Raw genomic sequence first — 22544 nt, forward strand, 5'->3', positions numbered from 1 at the left:
GGTGTCGAAGACGACGCGGACACAAACCAGAAATCAAATGCCAAACAGAGGAGAGCGAAAAAACGCAAAGGGAGGAAACAGAAGCTCTGCTCCAAACGTGAAGGCTTTAGGCAACTTTTCGGGCAAATTAAAACTGCTGAACAAAGCTCGAGCAATCTGGTTGAAGCAATATCACCGAATCACGAACAAGAAGAAAGAGTCGGCATTATCGATGACACCGCCCAACCAGCAAATAAAACCTTAGTGAAGATAGCAGCTGATCCACAAAGCAATCAAGCAGTGGCGCCCTTACACTCCGGGTCCAAAACCACATTGGTTGACTCCGGGTCTTGGAACCGACTAATACCTAACATCTGGCCTTGCACAAAACCCATGGAAAGCCCAAAAGCCCCTACAAGTCCAAGGGAAGACAAAACAGGAAGACAGGATCTAGGACTAACCGAAAATCAAATATCAGCCATTACCAAAGAAACGGTGTCAAAATATCTACAGGTGGACCAAACAACGTCAACAATTGCCCCTGTAATCCTGACTTTAAACGAACAGCTTCCACGCCGCGTAATCTCTGATCCGCCAAATGATGCAAGTGATCTAATTTCAGTATGGGAACACAACCGAGAGGGCTATCGGGTACCAGCAAATACAGCTAGCAACACGAAGCGGCCAGCAACACCAAACAAGGACAACGTATTTGGAGGTGCTATCGATCAAGGGGAAGCCTCGGATGCAACATGGTTCATCCCGGATTTTACCTCCAAAGGAAGCCACGACATCCTCAATAGAGGCAATATCTTGCGATTATTGGCCCATATTCCTCCATTGTCATCTGTGGTAAGCTCGGACCTGAAGGCTATCGAATTCATAGTTATGGATGGTATAGGAAAAGAAGCAACGAAGGCGACCTGGACCTCGGCAGACATGGCACGAAAGATCCTTCTGGAATCTGAGACCTTTAAAAACTGGGGCATCACGCTGAAGCCCTTTACAAAGCCACGATACCCGGATGTACTGTGCTCTGAGAGAAACCCGAATCCGAGGGTGCATACAAAAGGTAGCAAAATCTCGGTTCTCAGGGGTGCTGTCGGGCCAAGCCGTACTGGCAGCAACAGGTCGAGCGAACTCACTCTCGGAGTACGACAGGAAAGACAAGCTCCTAATGGGTGGCAGGAACAAAGACGGTTTGTGAGAACCATAACAAACAGCAATTGACAAGTGCAGGGGCCAATAACGGAGAACTTGCAGGACCAATTGCGCTTATGTTCCTGGAACATAAATGGCCAAGCATCCAAAATGCTTGACCCAGACTTCATAGCTTACATTCGATCCTTTGATCTAATAGCGCTACAAGAAACCTGGCTTGCCGAGCCTCCACATCTGCAAGGATACCTACGTTTCTTCTCTGGCGCAAAGAGCTTAGCTAAGTACGGTCATCTAAGAGGAGGTTTGGTAACATATGTAGCTACAACCAGCTTTGCGATGGCCAAAGAAACCGGGCGCACGGCGACAGCTGCACTCGCAGTTAACCTGACTTTGACAACAGGACAAGGCAAAACAACTAATAGCTGCATTTTGGTTAATGCTTATATTCACCCCAAAGGAAAGAAAAAAGCAGCGAGGGAGTTATATGCATATATTGAAGAGTGCATTACGGGGGAAAAAACAGGGAATTTAGTACTCACGGGGGATTTCAACCTCAATCTTATGGGAACAACACAAGAGGAAGGTACTACGGCACAAAATACTTTCTGGGCTCTACCACAACAAAGCAAGCCACTAATAGCCACTCAATCAAAATTGGGAAAGAAGGTACTGTGGGCACTAGAAAACTTCAACATAAGGGCATTAAACGGCAGGTTTGCAGGGGACAACCCGCCAGCTTCAACTTTTCACTCAAAAAAAGCGAACAGCACGCTAGATTATACCTTCATGTCACTCCCACTTTTCCAATTCGTAATATCCTATCAGATTGGGACCCAAACAGATAGCGATCACTGCCCTCAGGAAATCATTATGGACCTTGCTAAGCCAACTTACGAGCGCTCGACAGCCCCCAAAGAGTCCATTTATACCGAAAATTTTAAAAAGATCAAGTATTCGACCGCAATGGGCGAATTTTTGACTGGACTGGCAAAACAACACCATTTAGAGCGCACGGGCCCTAATGAAGTAGTGAAATGGGTGCAGTTCACTACCACCTTGGGACAATATGCAACAAAATCTAAACCGCGCACAAGGACAAATAAGTTAGGCACCCTCCCTCAAACACACAGAGTGAAAATTAAAGAAATAAAATATTCAATCTCCAAGCTAAGGAGAATAGTACAGCAGGATCACAACAACAAAAGGATGCTGTATCAACTCTATGAACTAAAAGCCTCATTAAAAAAACTTAAGTGGGAAGCAAATAGAACCTTTGAGGAACAACTCTGGGCAACCCTTCATGAGGACATAAAAAAGAATGATGGTGCAAGGTTTTGGAAAACAATAAATTCTTTAACGCACCCTGCAAAAACGGAGATATCATCAAACATCACAGAGGCAAGTTGGGCAGCATATCTCGAAAACCATTTTAACCGAGATCTGTTGGCCAATCAGAACATGAACAATCCTTTCCTTGTGCGAGCCCAGGACGACGGCAATAGGTTACAATGGTGCCCAATTGACCAGGACACGGCGGGAGACGCGGATTATATTTCCTTGGTACCCATAATAAAGCGGCAAATAAAGAAAGGTAGAAGGGAAGGCGCTCCGGGTCCAAATGGGATCCCGCCCGTCCTCTTCAAACAAGATATGGATTACTGGGCAGCGGCACTTGAACCTCTCTTTCGGGAGATCAGACACACAAACATCTTGCCAGATACTTGGAAGGGCTCCATTATTGCCCCCATATACAAAGCAGGGGATAGGGGCCTTCCTCAAAATTACCGGTTAGTTGCCCTAATCGATAACGATGCGAAGTATTTCGCAGGTCTAATTTTGGAAGAACTAAAAGAATGGGCTACGAGGAAATCTCTCATACCTGTCAATCAAACAGGCTTTGTTAAATCAGTGGGGACGACAACAAACATACTGACGATGGGTATGCTTATTGATAAGGCAGAGACAAAAAAACTGCCTCTGCACCTCTGCTATATAGACTACAAAGCAGCATTCGATAACATTAATCGTAACCTACTATGGACAAAACTCAATGATTGGGGTATCCCAAAAGGCTTGTTGGAGTTGTTAATTAATTTACATACAGACACTTGGATTCAGATCAAGGTGGGGGACGGCTCAATGTTGTCAAGGCGGATACAAACTAATAATGGCCTCAAGCAGGGCTGCGTGCTGGCCCCCACATTGTTCAACCTGTTCCTGGGGGACTTGGTGCCCCTACTAAACAACTGCAATTCACACTCGCCAAAATTAGGAGGCCTCAATTTACCATGCCTCTTATATGCAGACGACCTGGTGTTAATAAGCCACACAAGAGTTGGGCTTCAAAATCTTCTGAATATGACCCAGAAATATTCTGAGTTAAATGATTTAACAGTGAACCTCGAGAAAACGCAAACAATGACAATCAATAACAACAAAAAGAAGAAAGTTTTCTTGTGGTTCTGGAACAACACCCGAATTAAAGACACCTCGTCGTATAAATATCTAGGCGTGAAGATTGACAGTGGCGGCCAATTCAGCGAACAAAGGGCTAGCATAAGAGGCAAAGGCACTGTTCTGGCAATTGCCTTAAAAACATTAAATAACAACCTCTCCGGCCCTTCTCTGTCCCCCTTACTACATGTGATACGTGCCAAACTGTTACCAACACTAACATATGGGAGTGAGGTCCATCGAGGCAGAGATGCCGTTATACTTGACAGCACAATCGTGTCGGCATATAGAATCATCTTCAGCCTTCCAAGGCGATCCTCCCCAGCACAGATCAGACTGGAGTTTGGAATTCGGTCACAGCTATTGGCACGACAGGGGGCATATATCTGCTCCTGGGATAAAATAAGAAAAACGACCGAAGGGACGCTGAACGAATATCTATGGAAAGAGCTAGAACAGACCCAAAATTCACCAGCTGCAAAACACCTTGAAAAAAGCATAAGGAACACCGGGTTGGCAGGGCTCTGGGCGTCCCCTGTAGATCATAAAACATTCAACAAACTGGTGAAAAAATCGATCAAGCTACAGTCATGGGTTCAGGATAAAGCCATCCTATCAAAAAGATCTCATGCTTGGATGGTATTAAATACATACCTGACACAAGCCTCCCAGCCTTACCTTGCCTTAGGTTACACAAAAAGAATCAAACTGTGCTTTTTAAGATATAGATTGGGCTTGTTACCATGCATCCTCCATCTTCCTCACTGGCTGAGACCGAAAGCAGGCACATTATGCAGGTTATGCGGCAAAGGGGCAGAAGACATGCTGCACCTGCTATGCTCGTGTGAGGAACTGCACGAAGAAAGGAAGCTCCTGCTGAAACGCCATTTCATTCTACAGGGGGTACGCACACGAAGGAATGCAGTGCTAACCTGCTTTTCAGGACAGGACCCTCAGCTGAGCTGTAGATTTGTGAAATTTTTAAAAGTAGTAGAAAAAAAACTACCAAAAACTGATCCATGATTAACTCAGCAAAACAGGACATTTGATTTAACTTACACAGATGAATTATTTATGCTGTAGATTTGTAACAAATTTTATTATGTGTTATTGTATCGCATTGGTTTTAATTAACTGTGCAATAAATTATAAACCGTAACCGTATGCATAACAGAATGACAACAATAAACCAAATTGAGTTCATTCCAGACATTTTCAAGAAGGGGGTCATACACTCAGAACACACCACACTCCACACTGCTTGTTACAGCAAGCCATTCTCACACAAAAAAACATAGTTTACTTACTGAAACAAGTACTTCACAAGTATTTCAGTTCACAACCACATACAACAAACAAAACAATTAACCCACAAATCAACACTTAGGACAAAGCAAGAGACAGCCCACAGACTGTACTCAAACCAAACCATTTGTAAATACCAATTGTAGGTCATATTTACAAACGAAAGGACTCTAAAAAAAATGGTACAAAGATTACACCAAGACAAATAGACAGCCAAAAGACTGCCATGTTCAAAAAGACAGGTTCGCGCCTCAGATCTTTTCCAATAATACACCAAATTACCAGTTGGGCTGACAGAACACTCAAAAGCGCTCCATGTCACCACTTATGAATTTTACTAAGTGCCCTGATCCGGATCCGTTTTATATATATATATATTTTGTTCCATGTTGTACTAGTCAGCATGAAAGAAATAAAAAAAATGTAATATACCTAAACCTATTTAGGTATCCCCTCTAGGGGAATCAGCTGAGTAATTCCTAAATCCATATTGGTACCTCTAAGACAGAAACACTTTCTACGAAGTGTGCTAAAAACAGGCATGCCAAGAATATTGTAGCATATACAATATTATTCACCAATGGGCACTTAACTCAATGTGTGCCATTCAAGTTTTCAAAATTTTGAGAAAAATCTCCTCATTACCTGCCTTCATTTGCTGCAGCAAACAAACAAACAAGCCAAAAGCTTGGCCAAGTCATTCCAAAAAGTGTTGCTACAGCAACCTTACCAAACCAAAGTCTCCAGCTTACTCTGCCAAGTTCTGAGTGACCTAATGGTCGTTTTAAAATACTCACGCCAAAGAAGTTCTCAGTTGGGAGCGGCAAACACTTGGAGGGTCAAATCAGGAAAACCAGAAACACATTGGGCTGCAAGGACCAAGAATCTCCGTGCGCAGGGTACATCCTCAGTAGATTCCTCTCTTCTGTCAAGACCACTCCCTTGAATAGCCGCTTCTCCGATGAGGTCCACGTCGGGTGCTAATTTGTAGAAATCAAAAACCTTTAAAGAGCTTCACTGATGCACCTGGTCCTTAAACCAACAAAGAAGAGATTGGCACGGAAGCTGGAATAGTAAAACACAAGTTTATTAACCTCACATGAGGGAGACTGACCTCACATGAGGGAGACTGCGTCAATACGGTACCCTCAGGCCACTGTAATGAGACAGTCTAAGGAGTACAGAGAACATGGGTCTTATATATACATTTGTTGCATAGTCAGCATGAGACCAAGGGAAGGTACTGGCACATACAAGAATATTTATTGACTAATATGGGTATACAAAAATTGCTTGCTCAACAAAGTGGGAGGAGAGACATTTCTCCTTACATCAGTAAAAACAGCCTGACAGTTATACACTAAGAGCAGGTGTATTCTGGCAGCTACAGGTATTTCTGAACATGTGCAAGGCTCTGGCTCAGTGCTGAAGGAATTAACTATATCACATGACACAAGCAGAATACAAGGGCAGTCAACAGTGAAGAGGGAGAAAGCACATTGCTAGCACATGGCTAACTAAAATGGCTGCCACAAACAAAATGGCTTCAGCTGATGCTATCAGCCATGGCAGCTAGTTTTCCACACCCCTGCACTATCCAAACACCACTGCACTACCCAAAACCCTTAAACACTACCCCCAGGACAACCCCCTACACTACACAAACACCACTGCGCTACCCTAAACCCTAAATCTACCCCCAGCACGACCCCCTACACAACCCAAACACCACTGCACTACCCTAAACCCTAAATCTACCCCCATCATGACCCCCTACACTACACAAACACCACTGCACTACCTTATACCCTAAAATACTACCCCCAGCATGACCCCTTATACTACTCGAACACCACTGCGCTATCCTAAACCCTAAGACACTTCCGCCAGCATGACCCCATACACTACACAAACAGCAGTGCACTACCCTAAACCCTAAAACACTACCCCCAGCATGACCCCCTACACTACCCGAACACCACTGCACTACCCAAAAGCCTAAATCTACCCCCAGCACAAACCCCTACACTACGCAAAGACCACTGCACTACCCTGAACCCTAAAAACACTACCTCCAGCAAGACCCCCTACACTGCACAAACACCACTGCACTACCCTAAACCCTAAAACACTACCCCCAGCACAACCCCCTACACTACCCAAACACCACTGCACTACCCTACACCCTAAAACACTACCCGCAGCACGACTCCTACACTACACAAACACCACTGCACTACCCTAAACCCTAAAACACTACCCCCAGCACAACCCCCTACACTACCCAAACACCACTGCACCACCCTACACCCTAAAACACTACCCGCAGCACGACCCCTGAACTACACAAACACCACTGCACTACCCTAAACCGTAAAACACCACCCCCAGCACGACCCCCTTCACTACCCAAACACAACGGCACTACACTAAACTCAAAAACACTACCCCAGCTCGACCCCCTACACTACCCAAACACCACTGTACTACCCTAAACCCTAATACATGAACCCCTACCCTACACAAACACCACTGCACTACCCTAAACCCTAAAACACTACCCCCAGCACGACCCCCTACACTACTCAAACACCACTGCCCTACCCTAAACACTAAAACACTACCCCTACGCTACACAAACACCACTGCACTACCCTAAACCCTAAAACACTATCCCCAGAACGACCCCCTACACTACCCAAACACCACTGCAACACCCTAAACCCTAACAAAACTATCCCCAGTACGACCCCCTACACTACACAAACACCACTGCACTACCCTAAACCCTATAACACTACCCCCAGCAGTACCCCCTACACTACCCAAACACAACTGCACTACCCTAAAACCCTAAAACACTACCCCCAGCATGACCTCCTACACTACACAAACACCACGGCACTACCCTAAACCCTAAAACACTAACCCCAGCAGTACCCCTACACTACCCAAACACAACTGCAATACCCTAAACCCTAAAAAATAACCCCCAGCATGACCCCCTACACTACAAAAACACCACTGCACTACCCTACTGCACTACCCTAAACCCTAAAACACTACCCCTACACTACACAAACACCACTGCACTACCCTAAACCCTAAAACACTACCCCCAGCACGACCCCCTGCACTACCCAAACACCAATGCAATACCCTAAACCCTAAAACACTACCACCAGCACGACCCCCTACACTACACAAACACCACTGCACTACCCTAAACCCTAAAACACTACCCCCAGCAGTACCCCCTACACTACCCAAACACAACTGCACTACCCTAAAACCCTAAAACATTACCCCCAGCATGACCCCCTACACTACACAAACACCACGGCACTACCCTAAACCCTAAAACACTACCCCCAGCAGTACCCCCTACACTACCCAAACACAACTGCACTACCCTAAAACCCTAAAACACTACCCCCAGCATGATCCCTACACTGCACAAACACCACAGCACTACCCTAAACCCTAAAACACTAACCCCAGCAGTACCCCCTACACTACCCAAACACAACTGCATTACACTAAACCCTAAAACACAACCCCCAGCATGACCCCCTACACTACACAAACACCACTGCACTACCCTACTGCACTAACCTAAACCCTAAAACACTACCCCCAGGATGACCCCCTAAACTACCTAAACACCACTGCACTACCCTAAACCCTAAAACACTACCCCCAACATGACCCCTTGCACTACCCAATCACCAATGCAATACCCTAAACCCTAATACACCACCCCCAGCACGACCCCCTACACTGCACAAACACCACTGCGCTACCCTAATCCCTAAATCTACCCCCAGCACGACCCCCTACACTACACAAACACCACTGCACTACCCTAATCCCTAAATCTACCCCCAGCATGACCCCCTACACTACACAAACACCACTGCACTACCCTAAACCCTAAAACACTTCCCCCAGCATGACCCCCTACACTACACAAACACCACTGCACTACCCTAATCCCTAAAACACTACCCCAAGAATGACCCCGTACACTACCAGAACACAACTGCGCTACCCTAGACCCTGAGACTCTTCCCCCAGCATGACCCCCTACACTACACAAACACCACTGCACTACCCTAAACCCTAAAACACTACCCCCAGCACGACACCCTACACTACTCAAACATAACTGCACTACCCTTAACCCTAAAACACTACCACCAGCATGACTCCCTACACTACCCAAACACCACTGCACTACCCGAAACCCTAAATCTACCTCCAGCACAACCCCCTACACTACACAAACACCACTGCACTACCCTAAACCCTAAAACACTACCCAAACACCACTGCACTGCCTTAATCCACAAAACACTACCCCCAGCACGACCCCCTACACTACACAAACACCACTGCACTACCCTAAACCCTAAAACACTATCCCAGCACTACCCCCTACACTACCCAAACACCACTGCACTACCCTAAACCCTAACACACTACCCCAGCACGACACACTACACTGCCCAAACACCACTGCACTACCCTAAACCCTAAAACCCTATCCCCAGCACGACTCCCTACACTACACAAACACCACTGCACTATCCTAAACCCTAAAACACTATCCCCAGCACGACTCTCTACACTACCCAAACACCACTGCACTACACTAAACCCTAATCTACCCCCAGCATATCCTTCCACACTGCACAAACACCACTGCACTACCCTAAACCCTAAAACACTACCCTAATATGAACTCCTACACTACCCAAACACCACTGCACTACCCTAAACCATAAAACACTAACCCCAGCATAACCCCCTACACTACCCAAACACCACTGCACTACCCTAAACCGTAAAACACTACACCCAGCACAACCCCCTACACTACCCATACACCACTGCACTACCCTAAACCCTAAAACACTACCCCCAGCACAACCCCCTACACTACTGCACTACCCTAAACTCTAAAACACTACCCCCAGCACGACCCCTACACTACCCAAACACCACTGCACTACCCTAAACCCTAGAAAAGAAACCCCCACCCCATGCCCAATCCCCCTTACCTCTCACTCCTCGTGGTTCCTCTCTCCTCGTGGTTCCTGCTTCACGTCGTCTCTGAGGGGCGGTGCACGTCGTTGTGAGGAAACGGAACAGACTCTGTTTCCTTACAACGATGTGGATCATCTACATGTTTTTTAGAACGCATGGTCATTTACCATACATACCTTTACAACGAAATTCATTGTAAAGGCATGCGTGGTAAATGACCATGAGTTCTAAACAAATGCGTAGTAGTGACTTCGCGATGTACAACACATGCGTGATAATGCATGCGTTGTAATGGTATCGCGAAGTAAAAAAGTAGTTGTAACGGCTGTTTACCGATCGAAGCTAGCCCCTGTTCTTCAGTGAGTCGTTTATTTGATAAATTAGGAGGAAGGAATGTGTTTTTTTAACCGAAAAGTGCATTCCCGGCTGTTGTATTGTGAAAGTGTCTGCGTGGCCTGGTTTTACTTCCGGTGAGAGAGTGGAAGAGTCTGTTTGGATCTGAAGGAGTTCTGTTGATGTACGGGGGCGGCGCAACACGTCATCAGCAAACACAGCTAATGGAAAGCGTCCTCCCTGAAGTGTGGAGCAGTACCATGAGAGGTCAACGAATCTGCGTCCCACCGCAGTATGACCGTACCACGTGACCCATGTGCCGCCTCCAGGGTACAGGAGGCAGAAGCAGCATCGCAGGTCCTCTTGAAGACCGTTGTAGCACTAATTCTACATTTTGGAACTAGGACATTTTAACCTCGTTGTTCCTGCCAGATACAAAGAGAAGATCCTGTGTTATTCAGTGCCCTTGTTACCTTTTTTGTGGGTTGTGGTGCTTGTCAATTCGCTGCACCGCCGGTGCACACGACTGGGCAACCCACCTCGTGTGCCATCTGCAAGGCCTCTGCTCTCGGATCACTGGTTTCGGTTTCTGGAGTGGCAACATAAACAGTTGCTCCCAAAGGACTAGCCTGAACACTTAGATGAATATCCCCTGCACCAGCATTCCACGGAAATTCTTTCCTAGCTCTCCCACATCGACGAGGACGTCATAATAGCACGGCTCCGCTCGCGACACCGTATGACGTCATCGGAGCCATAAGAGGACCTCGTCGGCGTGCTGATGTCAGTTCCACCCATTTTTTCCGTGCCACCGAGGAAAACAGGCGGACCGAGACATTTTCACATGTATACATAGTATATATACATATATATATACAAATGCATAACCAATAAAGGCATAAAGAAATAGCAACAGATCAATAATTTCTCACTATTAAAACATATGCATGATTGAGACATATTTAAAACATTCATGCCAAACAGTAAAAGCATCTTTTTGGTAGAAACAGGTGGACAACGGGGAGGCGGGTGGGACAGTGAGGAACCCACAGGCAGATACTGTATCCACCAGAAAAAGCGTTACCGAAGGTAAGTAACTTGTTTTTCTGATGGCTACTTCTGCCTGTGGATTCCTCACCTTTTGAATAGAATCCCCAAGCCGCACCTCACCTGGAGGAGGGTGCCCACCTCACTAGACCAAAAAAACTTGCAAAACAGATCAAGCAAAAAGGCCATCCCTCCTAACCTCCGAATCCAATAATAATCAAATAATTTTTTGTCGAAATTATAATGAAAATAATACTTTAAAAATACTTTTATTAACATATGTAGACAAACACTTAAAGGAAAAGTTTTATTTATAATTAATTTAAAGATATTTCATACTTTACAAATCACGCCGAAGTTGCGACTCCATAGCGACTTTTCAAAATGGCTACCAGAATGCGCGCAGCCATCGTGTAGGTTGCATATGATAGTGTTATATTGTTGAGGGACTGCATGTATGAGTAATTGTATGGGTGAATGAGTGGATGTGTGTGTAGACCTAGGAATCAGTCAGTGCGTATTTAGTACCTGGTAATGGTGTGTCTATTTTTTCGAAAATGGTAGCCTGTATTTTAGAGTGGGTGTATCAAAGGTTATATTAAGGTGTGAGGAGGTGCATCAGATTTTCACATGGATAATGTCATCAGTGATGTCATTTGACATGTCAACAGTGATGTCATCAGTGATGTCACTGACCATGTCATGAATGATGTAATATGTGACGTCATCAGCAGTGCATTGCTGGGGCACGAGTTATAGTTCGCTGAACTAACTATAACGCCGGAATTTTTATGTTTTTATACAAGTGAAATGTCCAACTAACTATTACGTTCCTGAAACCTATGGTTTTTTTCAGTGAATATATATATATATGACTCCGGAAATGGGCCTCTGTGTTTTGTGTCACGGCAGTGAATTGATGGGCTTCTTCGTGCCCGTTGTTTAAAGAGGCCGCCCTGAAGGGTTGGAGGCTCCGATGCTCGAAGGATGTTTGATGGATTAAATACAGGAGCATGACCCACTCGCTGCTGACTTGCCTTCAAGGAGATGCTAAAATAGCGAAAATAGCAGCAGCCTGGAAGGGATTTGGTGAGAATGACTTTCTGTACGAATCGTTCCGGAGGAAAAACATTTATCAAGGGAACCGGAATAAATATGCATTAAGCTGAAAGTAAGAACTTTCATGACTGTGTTCCATTTGGATTTTATTAACATGAATGCATTTCAAAGTAAGAAAGTATAATATGATTTATGCAAACTAAACGAGAACTTTCATAATACTTGCACTAATTTGAACTTTAAAATGCATTATGGGAGATGTATTGCGCATAAGTCATGTGACCCAGGACTTTTAAATACATGCACGTATGCACTTGGCCAATCGTTTCCTCCCGTGATCAAGGCATAACGCTGAAACGCGTAGGGTGAAAGGAAGCATATGGTGCTGTTTAAACCTTGATTAAAATGAGCTGACTCCGGAAATGGGCCTCTGTGTTTTGTGTCACGGCAGTGAATTGATGGGCTTCTTCGTGCCCGTTGTTTCAAGAGGCCGCCCTGAAGGGTTGGAGGCTCCGATGCTCGAAGGATGTTTGATGGATATATATATATATATATATATATATATATATATATATATATATATATATATATATATATATATTATCTACTGGCGGTCGCAAGTAGATAGTTATAGAGTTATAGTTAGGACCGTGTTTCCATAGGAAATCCGCAACATACTATTTGGAATAACTTTGGCGCCGGTTGACGAATCTTCGCGAAATTTTCAAAATAGGTGGGGCTCTCCGCTCAGCTCCTACCCTGAAAGTCTCGGGGGGATTCGTTAAAGGGGGCTGAGAAAAAAGGGGGTCCCAAAACACGTTTTCGCCATGCAATTTTCCATAGGGACCTTTAGTTGAAGGTACAGCCCGAACAGCTGAACAGAATTACTTGAAATTTGGCAAAGAGGTAGTCCTCAGGTCAGGGATGTGCCTTTTGCATATGTGGAGTCAATCTGTTCAGTAGTTCCTGAGAAAATTGCAGTTAAAAGTACATAAATATCTATAGGCGTGCACCGTGCGTGCACGCTAACGTGCGCGAGCGTAATTCTGATTGGTGGTTACATGGCAGTCAACGTTCGTATCGGTCGAAATCAGGAAGTGTCGCCCGCCATTTTGTTTGTTTTCAGTGCGAGAGTGAAAAAAGGAAGGTGGCAAACGTGAAAAGGGGGCAGGGTAGAGAGTTCCTGACCCCCTAGCCTTTGTCAGGGGGTCCCTGAAGGACCCCGAAGGCAGAAAAAAACATTTACATTTTTTTTTTTTAAATCGCGGAGTGCGCGCACGGTGCGCGCATGGTGCGCGCACGGTGAAAAACCATTAATATATAAAAAATATAATAATACATACATAACTTAGCATTTAAAAAAACGTACAAATTCACTGAAAAAACCATAGGTTTCACACACGTTATAGTTAGGAATTAGCATTTAAAAAACCTTGCAAATTCACTTAAAAAACCATAGGTTTCACACATGTTATAGTTAGCTGGACATTTCACTCGTAAAAAACCAATGAAATTCCCACGTTATAGTTAGTTCAGGTAACTATAACTCGCGCGACCGCAATCCACAATGTGTCATTTCAGATGTCATCATTGATGTCATCAGTGATGTCACTGAGCATGTCATGAGTGATGTAATATGTGACGTCATCAGCAGTGCATTGTGGGCGCGCGAGTTATAGTTACCTGAACTAACTATAACGTGGGAATTTCATTGGTTTTTTACGAGTGAAATGTCCAGCTAACTATAACATGTGTGAAACCTATGGTTTTTTAACGAATATATATATGTATTGATATATATATATGTATATTACCTACTGGCGGTCGCCAGTAGGTAGTTATAGTTAGGACCCCTTTTCCATAGGAAATCCGCAACATTCTATTTTGAATAACTTTGGCGCCGGTCGATGAATCCTCGCGAATTTCTCAAAATAGGTGGGGCGCTACGCTCCGCTCCTACCCTGAAAGTCTCGGGGGGATCCGTCAAGCGGGGGCTGAGATAAAAGGGGGGTCCCAAAACGCGTTTTTCCCATGCATTTTTCCATAGGACCTTTAGAACGAGCTACAGCCCGAACGGCTGAACAGAATTACTCGAAATTTGGCAGAGAGGTAGTCCCTAGGTCAAGGAAGTGCCTTTTGTAGGTTTGGTGTAAATCTGTTCAGTAGATTCTGAGAAAATAGCCTTTAAATCAATATATATATATGAGCCCGCTTACGGTACGCTTACCGTACGCTTACCGTAAGCGTACGGTGGCGTGCGCGAGCGCGATTCTGATTGGCTCTTAGATCTTAGTAAACATTCGAATCGGCCGAAACCAGGAAGCGGCGGCCGCCATTTTGTGTATTTCACTCTGAAAAAAAAGAGTGAAAACAAGAAAAGGGGGCAATGAGGAGAGTTACAGACCCCCTAACATTTGTAAGGGGGTCAAAGAAGGACAGAAAAGTACAAAAAAAACATTTATTGATTTTTAAAAAAATCACGGGGTACGCGTACGGTAAGCTTACGGTAAGCGTACGGTAAAAAAAATAAAAAAAAATAAATGAAAAGCAGATTTAAGAGTTTAGATATTAGGGAGCTCTAAAAAGAGCTGTTGTGTTTATGAAGTCATTTTTTTAGTGGTACCTACAAGTAAGTACCGATGCAGAGTCTAAGGTTCAAAAGGAAGACTCTGTTCCCTTCATCATTGAAGTGCACACCATCTCCTCTATAAATGTCTTGCATGTCATAACGCAAGTTGTTGTGGTAAATGGCACCCATACCATAGTCACGGAGGAAAGCAGAAACAGATTTGTTGACGTGCTTTCTTGCTTTGTCAATCTGTGGACAGAAATGATTGGACCAGTTCCATTTTTGCCTTTGGCATATGTTGGAAAACACAAAGGCAGTTTTAGGGAAAAGTGAAAACAGTTGTGCAAAGGTGTCCTTCATAAGCATTTCCAGACCTACCCCAGTCAAAGTGCCTAGGTCATTGCCACCACAGTGCACTATTATGAGGTCAGGGTGTTGGATTTGCATGAAGGATTTCACCAATGGCATCAATTGGTGCCACTTTAACCCTCTCTGACCAATCCATTTAATGTCTACATTTGGCAAAGCAAGGTCTCTCACCATATCTGTTTTCTCTGCAAACTTTTCACTCCAGAAGACATAGCTGTGCCCTACAATCCACACTGTGAACATCTTCAAAGGAGATCTGGATGCACTCAGGAGGTGTCTTTCAGTAGAATGGCAATATGAAAAGAAAGACAGTTTGGAAATGGAGGCATACATATTTTTTTCAAAACAAAAAGAACTGATTGGCTGTTTCATACCATTCTAGAATAAAAACTAGGCTGTATGTGTAAATTAATAGAAGCATGTTTTGTATTGGTACAAAAAAATGTGTAACCAAAGAACAGTACTATGGATTTGCTGTTAGGTTTGAAAAGTCAAGCACTCTTGCTCTGTGGAATTGAAACATTGTTTGGCGAACTTCTGACCTAACTCAACACAGCAGTGTTCCATGAGCTGTTGCTATGGTAGCAGGCAGAAGTCAAGTTGGGGGAAGGGTACTAGGCAGAAGTCAAGTTGGGGGAAGGGTACTTTTGGAAAAGGGTTGGTTTTCAACCAATAGAAATGTGTGATTACATTTGAAAAAAAGGGGGAAGCACTGAGATTTGAAACTTACATGTATATGTGTGGAAAAATAGAGGGAAAGTTTGCCATTATCTGGTTCTGCTGAGAGGAGAGAGGTGAACACAACAGAGATCCTGGCTCTGATAATCTGCTGTTTGAGTGTCACATTTCTTTCACAACTAACTAATTTTAAAGGTGAGTTTACAGTTTGAGAGGGGATGTATGTGGTAACTTAAGAAATGAATAATAGAAATGGAAATTGTTTTTGTTGTAGTTGCGTTTATCATTTTCTGTTTTGGGAGAAATTTAAATGTGAGGAACATGTAAAATAATATGGAGTATGTTTTCACAATAAATTAAGGTGTACTGGAAAAAAAAAGAATAGTTTAAGGGTTTGAGGTTGGACTCAGTAATGCAAATACATTCAGCATCACTAAGGCTGGTTGCCCTTGCTGGAGTGTAGGCAGTCACCGAGAATACACATGGTGGTGGTCTGAAAAAACAGTTTGGACATGTGCATTTAAAAAAATCAAAAAAAGTGGTTTCATAATGTGTCAGTCTGTAAAAGTGATTTTCACTTGCCCCGAAAAAAAAAGAGCAGTAAGTGTGCTTTCAAATTGGCAAAGAAATTTCGTTTTGGGACTAATGTGAAAACATGACTCTGTGTGCAGAGAGGAATTATAGGCAGAGATTTATTGCGTATTGCTCTGGTGATTTCACAGTTGCATTAGATGGAAAGGGGGAGTGAATTTTTGGGGGAAGAAGCAGACTCTTAGCACACACCCATGTGCTTGCCATGTATAATCATGCACAGTATTTACAAGCGAGTGGGGTTTTCAGGTTTCAGTCTGTAATGCAAATACATTCAGCATCACTAAGGCTGGTTGCCCTTGCTGGAGTGTAGGCAGTCACCGAGAATACACATGGTGGTGGTCTGAAAAAACAGTTTGGACATGTGCATTTAAATAAATCAAAAAAAGTGGTTTCATAATGTGTCAGTCTGTAAAAGTGATTTTCACTTGCCCCGAAAAAAAAAAGAGCAGTAAGTGTGCTTTCAAATTGGCAAAGAAATTTCGTTTTGGGACTAATGTGAAAACATGACTCTGTGTGCAGAGAGGATTTATAGGCAGAGATTTATTGCGTATTGCTCTGGTGATTTCACAGTTGCATTAGATGGAAAGGGGGAGCCATTTTTTGGTGCAGAAGCAGACTCTTAGCACACACCCATGTGCTTGCCATGTATAATCATGCACAGTATTTTCAAGCGAGTGGGGTTTTCAGGTTTCAGTCTGTAATGCAAATACATTCAGCATCACAGAGTCATGTTTTCACATTAGTCCCAAAACGAAATAGTTAGGAATTAGCATTTAAAAAACCTTTGAAATTCACTGAAAAAACCATGGGTTTCACACACGTTATAGTTAGGAATTAGCATTTAAAAAACCTTAGAAATTCAATGAAAAAACCAAAGGTTTCACACATGTTATAGTTAGCTGGACATTTCACTCGTAAAAAACCATTGAAATTCCCCCGTTATAGTTAGTTCAGCTAACTATAACTCGCGCGCCCGCAATGCACTGCTGATGACGTCACATATTACATCACTCATGACATGGTCAGTGACATCACTCATGACATCACTGATGACATCTCAAATGACATCACTGATGACATCATCCTTGTGATAGAGTGGCAGACCTCCTCTCACCCTAATATCACCTTTGATACACACATTCAAAAATAGAAACTAAAATTTTCAAAACAATGGACATACCAATACCAGTTACAACAACCTATTCAGTAATTCTAAGATCCACATACACATCCACTCATTCACCAACAGTCCTATACAGTCACTCATACATGTACTCACTCATCATATGTACTCATACACCTATACATCCTGTTACACAACGCCACTCATCCATAGAGTTACTCACACACATAGTCACTCATGCTAATAAAGAATCAAACATCCATTTACTTGCATATACAGTTATACACACACCACCACACTTACTTCTACAGAAACTTACACATACTTAGTCTTTTAAACAATCACTTATAGAAACACATACTTATTCATACAGGAACTCTTCCAATCTCTCACTCTCACCTATACTCACTTATATTCACCAATAGTCACATATACTAGTTTAAAACATATGTAGTTACTCATAAAGACACTATTGAGACAGTCATTCACTCACTAGCACACCCATGCACACACTCATCCACCCATACAGTCCTGCACACATGCTGTCTTCAACACATACAAACAGTGAGTCACTCATTCATGCACCTATGCACTACATAATAACCCCCACCGAACCATGAAGACACTCAGACACTCATACTGATACTCAAAAAACCAACTAATAACCTATATAGACACTCATGTAGCTACTCACCAACCCATGCAGTCACTTATACACAAAGTGAGAGACTGATACAGATATTTACATATTTAAACATTACTCACTAAGCCATGTATTCACTATGATACACTTAATCAGTCAGTTACACAATCAATTTTTCAAAAACAAATCATCCATTTAGACACTTATATACCCATTTATTCTTCCATCGACCTTGAGATATACATATATAAAACATATTTAATTTTCAGAAAAACCCACATTCACTGGATGATGTCATCAGTGATGTCATTTGAGATGTCATCAGTGATGTCATGAGTGATGTCACTGACCATGTCATGAGTGATGTAATATGTGACGTCATCAGCAGTGCATTGCGGGCGCGCGAGTTATAGTTAGCTGAACTAACTATAACGGGGGAATTTCAATGGTTTTTTACGAGTGAAATGTCCAGCTAACTATAACATGTGTGAAACCTTTGGTTTTTTCATTGAATATATATATATATAAATCCTACAGCAGATCATCAAATAAGCCCCCTAGTTTCTAAAGGAAAAGCATATATTGACTTGCCTATAACTTTGGCATTGTTTGACGAATCTGCAAGAAATGTTTCCCAAAAAGTGTCAAAGTAGGTTCTGTGTGTCATGGAAAGTTTGAGGGTGATCCATGCAGTGGGGACAGAGAAATAGGGGCACAAAATAAGGGTGCCTTTGTTACACATCACAGATATTGCTGATTATTTTGACATACTACTGCATGGTACAAAGGTCTTACATTCGTTGACATGTTATAGCCTATGTGATACATTTTCTATGGCACTCTCCCAGGTGCTGCTTCCTACTTAGTACATTATATCCGAGTTACACTTTGTTTACCCCTACTTCCCGCCTCCTCACTCATGTTGCTGTGTGTTTACCTTCCCAGCCTGTCTGGAGAGTCCCGACTATTCAGACGCTATGTGGAAGGGCTATTTTATGTGTTCAGTCCTCGTTTTGTGCAGACCTAAGGTGTTGTACAAGGGGTTCCCAGAAATCCCTGGGTCTAGAGGCCTGTGGTAACTCCTCTGTATATTTCTCCAGTGACTCTTTGCAATAGGTCATATCCGCAATCCAGTCCTTGTGTCGTGGCGGGCGCCTGCTACCCCATCTTAGGGCTATGCGTCTCTGCCAGCAATAGTGCCACAGCTAGAAGCTTTCGTCTCTTAGCCAGCCGAATCTTATAGATACCCAGCAGGCACACCAGCGGAGTGTCAGGTACATGCCCTGCCAGCATTAGCGTGAGGACACTAGTGATGTCTTGCCAATATTGTCGGAGTTGGGGGCATGCCCATGCCCATGCCATATGCAGAAAATTCTCTCCAGAAGCGCCACATCTGTGGCACTTGTCTTCCAGTCGCAGTCCATATTTGTGCAATTTCGCCGGAGTGTAATATCATGGTGTTTGAATTTAAAATGTATGATGCGCAGGTTGCAGTTTGATGTAAGCAACTGCAACTGTGCACAACTGTAGTCCCAGTCTCCTTCAGTTATAGAGCCCCCTACTGCTTCTTCCGATCTTTGTAATGATTTATTTAGAGCTTGACTCTGTTCTCCCTGGCTGCCGTTATACAATCGTGTCACCATGCGTTCTCGTGTGGTTGATGTTAGCATGATTTGCAATGCATTCAGTTGTGGTGGTTCATCTGGGAATGTGGCATATAATTCAGTAACTGCCATACGCAGGCGCAAATATGCAAATATTTTTAGTGGCGTGCGATGCACACTGAGGGTCGTCTTGTGGTATAAATTGGCTGTGTGGAAATATGTTACCCATAGTTCTTAGACCCATGTCTCTCAGTAAAGTTTGTAAGTCCTCAAGGTTCCTATTTTTTATTTTTTCCAAAATTTTACCATAGTATAGTTATATTTCCCTTCTCTTTCCTCAGTCCCCAGAAATACAGTCCTGATGAGACCCGGTATTTAAAAGTGGGTCGAAACGCCGTTGACAACAAAATAAGAGACAGCCTTGACTGAATTACTGTATATTGTATATAAACTGTCCTTATAATCCTTTTTTCCAATAACCTTCTATACTTTCGTTTTTTCTTGTTTGGTCACATTATAAAAGGTTATGGTTTTTTCACTGGGGCTCACTTTGCACTGCGAATGTAAGAAAGAGAGGTATTGTGTATATATAAAGTGTTTTTAAATGTGATTTAAAAAGTGTATATTAAATAAAGACCTCGGCTGAGGCTTGGTAGATTTCAAAAAGAAAATAGGTCGTGTGTGGGCTTACTGTGATTATTATTGATTTGGTCTTATTTTATTTTTCATTCCTTATTGTTCTTGACTTACACGTGCGAGATTAACTCAAAAACAACCATTGATGTTGTATGTAACAGATGAATATCTTTAAATGAGTTCCTTGTGAATGTTGTTTGTAGTACATCATACACCTACAAGGGCGTGGCCAAGTAGCATGGCCGGCAGGACGTGAGCTTCTTCAGCTCCGGCCGATCAGCCGCTAAAATCCTGATTCCACCTTCTACTGAACGCCTGCAAGAACGCTCGGAGAGCGACTGAGGTCCCCCACACGTCGTGGGTGACTGGAGGCTTTGTGGGCTTCGTTAGTGGTCTCCTGCTGCCTGGAGAGGCTCCGGACCCGCCTGCCTGGTGGGGCGCGATCACGCGAGCTCGGGGATGAGGCCTGCGTCTCCCTGAGCGCCACTCGGAAGCGGTGTAACCCGATCTGCTCGCCTCTGTATGCCTGGCTGTGGTGGTGGGGGTGCCCGACGCGATCTGGGGTCCCTCGGAGCTGGTCAGAAGCGCTGATGACCGTGTAGGACTGGAGCGGCTGAGGAGACACGAGGACCGCGAAGCGGCGCCCCTCCCCCCCCCCGACTGCGGTGGAGCTGAAAGCGGTGACGGCATTCGACAGTGCTGGTGCTCTTAAGCCGTGTGGGCGCGGTGCCTGATCCCGCTGGGGACTGCCTGGGGACCTGCCTGGATAAGCAAAATCGTTCGCCCCTGTCTCCCTCCTGGGCGGTGGTGACCGGAGGCGGATTGAGCTGTGAGGAGATTGCAGGAGAGGTCGGCCGGGAGCTGGGGTTCGCCGGCGGCTGCCCGGGAGAGAGGGAGGTTCGTGATAACTCTATCCCTGAAATGCTGCGGTGAGTTGGGCTGGAACGGGGCGCGTGTGCCGACAGTGGCTCTGAGGGCCTATTAGACGGGTCGTGGCTGCTGTGTGACGGGGCTGAAGATCTGCGCTGTGTTGAGGGACGACCACAGATTGGGCCTGCGGCTGCGGACCTGCCTGTGTACGGAGCACCGGCTGCTGATCCCTGGGTACGAAGAAGGAGGCTTGCAGCTTGGTGGGCGGCCTGTGGGCTCGGGGGGACTGAATGACGTGGGGGTGCTGCCGCCCCGGATGCCCTCCCCTGGTACCTCTGGTGTAGTTGTTCTCCCTGGGCCCAGCTGCGGTTTGAGGAGTGGAGCGGATTAGCTGAGGACTGGGGGCAGTGACGGGGTCCCCCCTCTGGGCCAGGAAGACGCGGTGTACAGGTTGGAAGTAGGTGTGGGAACCTGTGGTCACCTGCTACTGGGGCCCCTGTGCTGACGCTGAGCCACGAGAGGGGAGGGGTGTGGTGGAGACCTGCGGAATCGGCCCTCTGGACAGTGGGTACCTCCGATAGAGCTGAGACCACTGATTTGTCGATATGGGCAAGCCTAGGCCCAAAACTACGGACACAGGACATGACTCGGAGGATGCAGCGACAGACTTGCCGCAGAAGGCGGCTGGAGACCCTATACAGAAGCAGCTCCAAGAGATCTTAGCAGCCATTACGGACACTAAAGCCACCCTTCACCAGGACATTACTACGGTGGCGGTTGGGCTGGGCCTCTTACGTGATGAGCACAAAAAGCTGGCGGGGAGGGTCAAGGAAGCCGAAACTAGCCTTGCGAAGCTGCTCCCGGCCACCAAATATACGGCCCAGCAGCTGCACGCTCTCACAGCAAGGGTGAACTCACTAGAACGGAGAGCGGCTGATGCGGAAGGCAGGAATCGGAGGAACAACGTCCGAGTGGTAGGCCTGCCGGAGGGAGTGGAAGGGGCCGACATGGTAGCTTACCTAGAGTCATGGCTTAAAACGGTGGTGGCTCCTGAGGGGTTATCTAGCTTTT

This window comes from Triturus cristatus, chromosome 9 (genome assembly GCF_964204655.1).
Source record: "Triturus cristatus chromosome 9, aTriCri1.1, whole genome shotgun sequence".
Classification (NCBI taxonomy): domain Eukaryota; kingdom Metazoa; phylum Chordata; class Amphibia; order Caudata; family Salamandridae; genus Triturus; species Triturus cristatus.